The sequence below is a fragment of the Paramormyrops kingsleyae genome, chromosome 1 (assembly GCF_048594095.1).
Source record: "Paramormyrops kingsleyae isolate MSU_618 chromosome 1, PKINGS_0.4, whole genome shotgun sequence".
Lineage (NCBI taxonomy): Eukaryota > Metazoa > Chordata > Actinopteri > Osteoglossiformes > Mormyridae > Paramormyrops > Paramormyrops kingsleyae.
This window is the reverse complement of record NC_132797.1, coordinates 4,658,780-4,668,908: the sequence shown is the minus strand read 5'-3', so window position 1 is coordinate 4,668,908 and position 10,129 is coordinate 4,658,780. Positions and strand designations below refer to the sequence as shown.

Here is a 10,129-nt window from a genome sequence, read left to right as displayed (position 1 = left end):
AGGTTATCTGTCTGGAGGACAGAATTAAAAAACAGAGCAAACCCTCGCGTGCAGCCTTGGCAGCTGTGCAGCGGGTGACTCGGGCGCACGTGTTGTTACGTAAAAGGGGACGGGGACTGGGGGGGCTGGGGGGCTGCGCCAGCGAAGTAGGTCACATTTCTGGGGTCTTTTCTTCCAGACAGACAGAGAATTCCAGGCTGCAACTGGAAGGACTTCAGTGGTGTGGTTTGGGTCGGCCAGCCGGCGCAGTATTTCAGGCATGGTGACAACTGCTGCTACTGTGGAGATGGGACAGGCATTAGCGACAGGCCTGGGTAAACAGGACAGCGTCCCCCAGAGGTCACCCATCCCACTGCAGGTTCCAGTCCTGCTCCCGTTCTCTTAGGTTGCATCCATAGTTTGTGGGTGAGTCCTGATCTGTCGGTTACATTTGGCTCTGAGTTCCCTGCTACTTTTGGCAGGCATGTGGATGAACACGTCCATAGGGCATCAGCATGAGCAGCGGCTGAAGTATTGAATCTGAAATTACACACCCCGCACACTTACGGCACGGACCCCAAGGCAAGACGAAAGCTGAAGGTATATGGTCCAAAAATGAAACCAATAATGGGTTTGACTCCGACCCAAAGAGCATGGCACGCTAAGAAAACCAAAACACATATGCTTAATTCAATTCATTAGTTCACAGCAAGGCATAAATTTCTGTGGCTTCGACATGGAAAAAAATAGGTCCTTTGGCATTTGGGTTGTTTACATCTTTCATTGAGCATGTTTGGCCAGCTGGAGTAAATCACTGCCAGCAGGCCGCTGTGGGAAACGGCGAGCGGACGTTTCGGCGTTTCCCATCATGCCCCGGGACAGTGCTTGTGTGCTTTTTTTTGTGGTCACAGCACCTCTGTCTGATGGTGGAGAGGGTTATGGGCCTTACCGCCGTTCCAGAGCTAAGCACTGCCGCGCCATCAACGGGGAAAGGTTCGACAAATCTCAGAAATACATGTCAGAAAATGTGGTCTTTCCTAGTTTCATGAGCTGTGGATGTTTTTTATTTTCATTTTTTTCAGCTGCAGGTGTTCCTTGGCAACCTGACGGAGAGATTCGGACTGCCAGATCTGGGTGAATTAGACCATACCAACAAATCGAGGAGGGGAAAAAAAACTTTAAGCCGATCGTAAACCGTTTAACTGAATGACAATTCAAAACAGATGCATGGTTGCGTTTTGGAAACAAAATAGAAATTTGTAAAGCTAAATCTCCGTGGAAGTGAAATCACGCATGTTCCCGTCTGCTAAATGTCTGTTAATATCTTCTTTAATCATGGCTTTTGTCTCATTATGTGCCATGTTGTAAAATTAGCCCTGTACCAAATTCATCCCAGTGGCATGCATCATATTCACATAAACAAGGGTAATGTTGTCTCAGGAAGCCCCCTAACCCCAGTTTTGCGCGTTGTGTATCTGAGATTCCAGCACTGGGATCAACTTCTTCGAGAATGGGAATGTGGTATGGTTGTGATTATGAAGTTAGCTGGACCGTCCTGGAGGCACATAAGCCCAACCCAGGGGTGTTTAGATTAGGGTTTCTTAAACCAGTCCTCAGGGATCCCCAGAGTGTCAGGCTGAGAGCCAAACATATGGACTGTCTGAAGGTTCCTGAGGACCAGGATGAGAAGCACTGGGTTAGATGACCCAGACAAGCAGCCCAAGTTCTACCAGCCTTGGTTCTCCGGGGCTTGTTCACACCTGGAGGAGTATTTTAAGACGCTGACCTCATCTCCACGTTAGGGATGTGCTTTTGGCAGCTACTTTCACGTCACCAAGGATGTGTGTGATTTCGCATAGTATTCATATCGTACTGCTGGTTTCTTCTGCTACAGTAAACCCATCTGGACTAACACCTCTCCATCTCTACAGTGGTCTGGTCTTAAACATAAAGGGACTGGACAATGAAACTGAAACACTGGCCAATGTAGTGCTTGAGGTTTCGCATATATATATGCAGTGGTACCTCAGTTCTCTAACTCATTAGAACTCAAATTTCTTAAAAGTCGAACCAGCCAGTTCGAAAAAAAATTACCTAGAACTCGACCTGAATCTCAGAAGTCAAACTGTGAACGGCGACCTAAAATAACTTGTACGCGCGGGGAAATGAGTCAGGCGGCACGTCTCTCATCGGAAACAAAGGGTAACGCTTCAGTCTCAGCCTTGCATTCGCTGTGATAGCACCGTGCATGTTTACACTAGCTTAATACAAATATTTAGACAGTAAAAATACATTTAGACAATGATAGACAATAACAGTAATTATTATAATATAATAAAATACATTTAAAAATAAAGATTTCTTATTCATTATTTTAATATTAATAATAAATCATTAATACATTTAATTATAATAATATTGTCGTGCCCAGAGGGACGGAACGGAGACAAAGTCACAGACATCAGGGTATCGGGGAATACGGGGTTTAATTACAGGTAAGGCAGGCAAAACGCAGACGGACAATACAATGACCGGACTGGGGAAACAAACTGAAACGTGGACGAAATACAGAGGACTAATGACAACAACCAGAAACAGCTGATCACATGGGGATCCCACACGGGGTTAACAAGGGGGGGGGGGGGGGGGGGGTGGCACGCGGAAGGAGCGGACGATTGGGGCAGGACACATTGTTTGGATACATTTATTTTCTTACTTTACAAATTACTGTTTGATAAATGTGCTTAGATGTGTTTAGTACAGTATATGCTCTTCTTGTTTGATCCGGTTCATTTTGTGTTTTAATGTTTAAAAAAAAAACATATTTAGTTGTAATTTTTTGGGGCCAGGAACCAATTAATTGGTTTTCCATTATTTCTTATGGGGAAAATTCAATCACAACTCGAACTTTTTAGGATTCAATCCGGAGCTCTGAACGGATAAAATTCCAGTTCTGAGGTACCACTGTGTGTGTGTGTGTGTGTGTGTGTGTGTGTGTGTGTGTGTGTGTGTGTGTGTGTGTGTGTGTGTGTGTGTGTGTGTGTGTGTGTGTGTGTGTGTGTGTGTGTGTGTGTGTGTGTGTGCGCGTGACCTGGTGGCCAGTCTTCACTGATTGCGATTCTGTCCGTAAGAGCACAGTGTGAAGGTTGAATTAGTGGATCAATAGCACAGCGGTACATAAAATATTACAATCCATACAACATTATGAGAGACATATCAGAGTTCAAAAGAGGACAAATTGTTGGTGCGCATCTCACTGGTGCATCTGTGACCATGACGTCATGTCTTTGTGGTGTATCGAGAGCCACGGTATCCAGAGTAATGTTGCCATACCACCATGAAGGAAGGACCACATTCAACAGGAATAACTGTGAATGTTAGAGACTTACGGTGTGGAGAAGCCCCAAAGAGGCTTACCACCTAGACTGTTGCAAACCCCAAGTGAAACACAGGGGTGGATCAGTGATGGTTTGGGCTGGAATATCATGGCATTCCACAGGCCCACTAATTGTTCTAGATGGGTGCCTCACTACCAAGGACTACGGAGCCATTCAGGAGGACCATGTATATCCATTGGTTCAAACATTGTACCCTGAAGGTGGCGTTGGGAATCATGGCTGAACATCTCCCATGGCCTGCACAGTCACCAGATCTGAATATTACTGAGCCACTTTATGGTGTTTTGGAGGAGCGAGGCAGGAAACATTTTCCTCCACCAGCATCACATAGTGACCTAACAACTGTTCAATGACTCAAAGGCCCTCTCCACAGTATGGGACTTGTATCCGTCATTCTCAAGACAAGTCGATGCGGTATTGGCCACAAAAGCAGGTCCTACACCACACCATACTAATAAATTATTTTGGTCTAAAACTATTGGGACACCTGGCCATTACACCCATGCACATCAAGACGTCTTGGAGAATTCTATGCTTCCAACTTTTTCGGAACGGTTCATGGGAGGCCTTTTTCTGTTCCATCATGACTGCACCACAATGCACAAATCAAGGTCCATAAAGACATGGTTGGGTGAGCTTGGTGTGGAACAAGTTGACTGGCCTGCACAGAGCCCTGACCTCAACCCCATGCAACACCTTTGAGATTGACTGGAGATTGCAAGCCAGGCCTTCATGTCCAACATCAGTGCCTGAGCTCACAATGAATGTATGACCAAAACTCCCCACAGACACACTCCAAAATACTGTGGAAAGCCTCCCCAGAAAAGTGGCAGCTGTTATAGCTGCAAGGGGGGGACCAGCTCCATATTGATGCCTATGGAGTTAGAATGGGACGTCATAAAAGTTCCCCTGGGTGCAATGGCCTAGTGTCCCAATACTTTTGTCCATATAGTATATCTTGTTTTTTAGTGGAGAATGGCTCACTGCCTTTCGCAGTGAAACGGGAAGCTGCTTTACTGGAAGTCAGTCATCTAGCCGGTGTTTTTTTCAGAATGACTCAAGCGTCTTACCCAGACTCAGGCTGCTATATTGATTCAAGATTTAAGATTCAAAGAACTTTATTATTCCAGGATTCCAGGAGACAGGCAGTTACTCTAGAAGAGCTGGACAGAGCCGTAGAAGGTCCTTAACCCATCAGCAGGACCAGTATCTGCTCCTTTGTACAAGAATGAACAGGTTGAGCACTGCCAGAGCCCTAAATGACCTCCAACAGGCCACTGATGTGAATGTCTCTGAGCAAACAATCAGAAACAGACTTTATGAAGGTGGCCTGAGGGCCCGACGTCCTCTAGTGGACCCTGTGCTCACTGCCCGGCACTGTGGAGCTCGATTGGCATTTGTCATAGAATACCAGAATTGGCAGGTCCAACACTGGCACCCTGTGCTTTTCACAGATGAGAGCAGGTTCACCCTGAGCACATGTGACAGACGTGAAAGGGTCTGGAGAAGCCGTGGAGAATGTTATGCTGCCTGTAACATTGTTCAGCATGACCAGTTTGGTGGTTGGTCAGTGATGGTCTGGGGAGGCATATCCATGGAGGGACGCACAGACCTCTACAGGCTAGACAATGGCACCTTGACTGCCATTGGGTATCGGGATGAAATCCTTGAACCCATTGTCAGACCCTACGCTGGTGCAGTGGGTCCTGGGTTCCTCCTGGTGCCTGACAATGCCCGGCCTCATGTGGTGAGAGTATGCAGGCAGTTCCTGTAGGATGAAGGAATTGATACCATTGACTGGCCCCCATGATCGCCTGACCTAAATCCAATAGAACACCTCTGGGACATTATGTTTCGGTCCATCTGACGCCAACAGGTTGCACCTCCAAGAGCTCAGTGATGCCCTGGTCCAGATCTGGGAGGAGATCCCCCAGGACGCCATCCGTCGTCTCATTAGGAGCAGGCCCGATGTTGTCAGGCGTGCATACAAGCACGTGGGGGCCAGACAAACTACTGCCGCATCATTTTTTCCACTTTGATTTTCGGGGTGTATTTGTAGGTTGATAATTTTCATTTCCATCAAACTATGTGGCATCGTTTCATTCCTCGCACATTATCCAGTCCATATCAGTATAGATATCCAGCATGTTTTTTTTCCCTTTGAGATCTTCTGTGTTTTCAAAGTGTTCCTTTAATTTTTTTGAGCAATGTGTTTACGTACTGTATTTGTTTAGCAGAAGTTTTATCCTAAGCAATTGAGAAACCAGTCGGCCAGTTCCCAGAGCAAGTGTAGGTTAAGAGCCTCACTTAAAGACCCAACTGTGAAATCACTCTGCCAACCCTGGGATTTGAAGCAGTGCACTTCTCATTACAGGCACAGCAAACGATTCCACTGAGCCCTGAGTCCTGTTCATTCACACCGCAGGCACGTCTTGGTTCAAGCTCAGTTCCATCCATTCATCCATCCATTTCCTATACCTGCTTGTCCTATGTAGGGTCGCAGGGCTCTGGAGTCTATCTCAGAACTTACGGGGCACAACCCAGGATGGGGAACCAGCCCATCGCAGGGACTTCAGTTTCATTAGGAAGCTATTTTATGTTTCTAGAGGTGGGAAAAGACTCGGCCAGAACACAGAGCTCCAGTTGGGATCTGACCACTGCACATTCCCCATCTAGACCCCCATAGTCTTGACCTCATTTACATCTACACCATGGAGAGACAGAGACCTCCACGTGGCATGCACTGGACTGGGCTGCCAGAACCCTGCCAGTATGCGGCCTTAAGTCACACTCCGAACAAATAATCCCCAGCTCCAAAGATTATTCCAGTAGGTGGATTCACACAGATGAGTGGGTGCTTCACCTAAGTAGCACTCAACAACTGAATTCTGATACTCGGGAACAAACATTTGAATCATATTGTCAAGACAAGTAACGTGATGTCAGACGTGATTTGAAATCAAAGACTTTCACTACTCAATTATCTGCCCTTCACAGTCATTTGAAAACTACAGTCTTAATCATAACATTTCTTGTAGTAACTCTAAGTTCAGGAGTTCAGCCATGGTAATTGGACTGTATGTGAGTTATATTTGAAATACACATTCCAATCAATCTGATACGAATTATTTTGTGACAGTTCTTCTCTTACGGGATCTTTGAATCTCCGAGTTCATTCATAGCCTTGCCACTCATTAATTTCAAGGCCTGTTTTTACAGCTGGTTAGGTTGGCTGCAGTGCTTAACGAAGGGTCCTAGTTTGTACCAATTAAATTAGTGGGAAACATAGTGATTGAACTTCACTCTGTATACACTTGTCCTAATGCAGGAAATCAGTTTGGTACAAGTAGCTTCTTGGTCAAGATTGATTCTTTTGGCTCGCAACTTCTGAGCTTGATCCTGAGATACCGGTAGGATTTTAAGACATTGGAGATGGAAGCGCTGCGAGGGTTTTGAGAAGCGCAGGCTGTAGTGAGTTATCAAGCTTTCGGTTCATGGTTGCTGAAACATGCTGATATTTGGGCACCATTTGGATTAATTCAGGGCTTCAACACTCATCGCCATCTGGCTTGAATTGTGGACCATCACTTAACTTACCTGAGACCCCAAGACAAAATCGCCTTTCCTATTGGCTCATTAATCGCCTTTCCTATTGGCTCATCAATCGCCTTTCCTATTGGCTCATCAATCGCCTTTCCTATTGGCTCATCAATCGCCTTTCCTATTGGCTCATCAATCGCCTTTCCTATTGGCTCATTGGCAATTTCATAAGTATCTATCACAGGAGCACCAGCAAAACACTTGCTGAAGATTCCGCCATATTCAGCATCAGTCGTGTTGGCTCACAAACCTGGACTAAAAGAGAGCTGTGGTTTTATTTATGTGTGACGATACAACCGGAAAAAGTACTGCTGGGTAGAGATCCAACGCTTGGCCTCTCATCCTGTGAAGATCACATGGTCTTCTTTTCCCGCCACATTCTCTGCGTACGTGTTGAGTGTGAGTCGCCGCTGCTATTGCTGGGACATTCTTATGGTTGTTTGTGAGTTTTTTTTTTTAGGCTTAAATCCCCATTTCTCACCAAGCCACCAGTAGGTATCGGGGCTTTTTCAGTGACGACAGTTGTGGCCAGTGGAGGAACCACAGAGAGGAAGTAGAGGGTTTCTATAAACTGTAGGGTTGGTCTCTAATAGGAAAATTCAGCATGCTGCTATTGACTTTACCATGAATCGCGATTGCAAGAGATATATTTGATCACGTATGCAGAAAAACAAAACTTGTGCAATAATTTTGTTTCTCTGAATCCTGTTCTCTGCTGTCATAGTGGCTTCCTAGTAAGGTGCTGTTATTTTTTTTTTTTGGGGGGGGGGGGGCTTTTATATATGTACTATGGCTTGCAAAGGTTGACCAATGGTTCAGATCATATACACATGGGCTAAAAAAAAAAACCCTGACCTTTAGCAAAGTGTGAAACAGCCAAAACGCAGGGCATATGAGGTGCCGCTCGGTCTAGGCATAGACTTTTCCATTCCTAAGAACGGTTTCAGCCCTGGTTAGCATTGGTCTTCTTTAGAAGCTGTGAAGATTCGTGACCATCAGCACACAGCCCATATGGCTGATGCTATTTTAATGGGCAGCTACTGGTGAAATTGGTCAGACTTTCCATTGTGCAAGTGGCATTTAGTGATAATGCCGGGGGGGGGGGGGGGGGGGGCGATGTGTGCTTCAGCAGGTTAGGACGCTGTCGCCGCTGCAAATCCCAGGGTCTGCAGAGTGATGTCACTGCTGGGTCCCTGACAAGCCATTAACCCCCAACAAGCCTGGGCCTGCTTTTTTGAAAATGTATGTCCCTTTGGATAACAGCATCTGTTAAAATAGATACAATGTAAATGATAGAGAATGGTCCAGCAGGCTGAACCCAAATGTCAAAAAAGAATCTTCTCAACCAGCACATCTATACAATGCCTTTCTAGAACTCTCTACAAAGTTATTATCTAGAATTTGAACTTAATTTACAATAACCCTTGCAAGAGCCTGTTCTTTATTCAGAATACAAGCTCGATTTCTTGGCCCAGGAATTGAAATGCAGTTGCTTGCTTGTTTGACTCAATGATTTGTTTCACTGTGTGGTGTTTGATATTGACCTTCAATGTCTTCAAAATTCCAATGTTCTTCGAAAATCCTGAGCGTATTATTTTTCCTGATGCTCCCGGAACGTTATCCCACTGCTTCTACAACTAAAACTAAACAAATCAGCTCAGATAAAGTGCGGGGGGGGGGGGGGTTAGTTCACTTCACACCTCAAAGGTCATGGGTTTGAGGCTGGATAGTGAATTGCCAGTATAGGCTTATAGCACTTATAAAATAATAAATAAAATACTTTTATTATAAAACAATATTTTCAACATTAATTGTGTTTAAAGGGTGCTCGGATAATGATGTGATTGTACTGATATCAACAGAACCTTTGTTAAAATGTAAAATGTGGCAATAACGTTCGATTGATGTTACAGTAAGAATGTCCGCTGCCAATTCTGAGAGGACCTTCAGGAAACCTTGGCGTACGTTCTGGGAGCGTTCCCTGTTACCTGGGCAGCTCTGGCTCAGAAACTCTTCTAACCACATGGCCTAGGCTGGGGGCTGGAGGTGCCTGATGAGGTCATCAGAAACGGCCGGTCCAACTGTTTGACATTTGCCTTTTATAACAACTTCTCTTCAAGCCACATTTGCGAACCACATCGGCATGAAAAAAATCTAGAAAGGAAGAATGAATTTGTTTACGTCAGCTATACTTGGACTAAACATTTTCTCCACCTCACACAGCCCAAAACAGATTGGTTCCCGTAAATATATAAATAGGGCTTCCTTCAATGTGAGTGTTTACTAATACATAAATCCATCTATCCATCCATCCATCCATCCATCCATCTGCTTATTCTGTATAGGATTGCAGGGAATATGCAGAAGTATTCTTTTTTCAAATACTTAGCTTTTATTGAGTCTACGCCAGTTTGTGATGGTGGAAATTTCTGGGAAAATGACACATCTCAGAATGGACATACCACTCGTGTGCACCTTCTTAAGACATGCAGGAGCTATACTTGTATTCAGGATTGTCAGATATCTCTCTGCCAAGAACATTGGAAAGTCCTTGTTAAAGTTGTCTAACCTTTACTCTATATGTTAAGCACGGGTATACAAACCATGTATGCAATTTCATGCATTTTTTACTTTGTAGCTCTTGAAAGCCGGTCGATGAGGAATGACTGGCGTTTCCTCTAAGCGTATACATTTTCATGCTGCAGATATGAATTTGTTAAAGCCGCGTGATTCAAAGGCCGAAGAGGGTCTGTGGTCTTTTCTGGCCTTATCGTGGTCAGGCCCTGCTTACCGCGCAATGAGAGACGATGCTTTGTGAATACACCCCTTTCTTTAAATAGATGTCTCTCAACAGATTTGGTCTATGGGGTAAATAGGAATGAGAGAGGAATGCTGATACGCTAGGCAGTGTCCGCAGCCGTGCCTCTTGCTAAATCCCCCTTTTTCGCCAGTAACTTCTTGTCTGGCTTTAACCAGCGATGCCACCTTCTCCCAAACAAGAAGCTCTGTGCCTGCGAATCGCTCGTGCTGTTCTGCCCTTTTCTGTGTGCCTTCTGGTAAGTGGATGTTCCCCATTGGGATCATTGTCTCTGGCACTGGCCTTTAGCCTTCTCACGATGCACTTCAGTGTAGAACAACACTGCGGGAAGAAC

At 45.2% G+C, this 10,129-nt stretch overlaps 1 long non-coding RNA gene across 1 annotated transcript; it reads left to right on the top strand.

Moving 5' to 3' along the window:
- The first annotated feature begins 332 nt into the window (after nucleotides 1-332).
- On the top strand, nucleotides 333-1,144 carry LOC111833278 (uncharacterized). Its single transcript, XR_002835716.1, has 4 exons — nucleotides 333-358; nucleotides 462-579; nucleotides 891-972; nucleotides 1,062-1,144. It is a non-coding gene; the product is annotated as an uncharacterized lncRNA (long non-coding RNA).
- The last annotated feature ends 8,985 nt before the right edge of the window (nucleotides 1,145-10,129 follow it).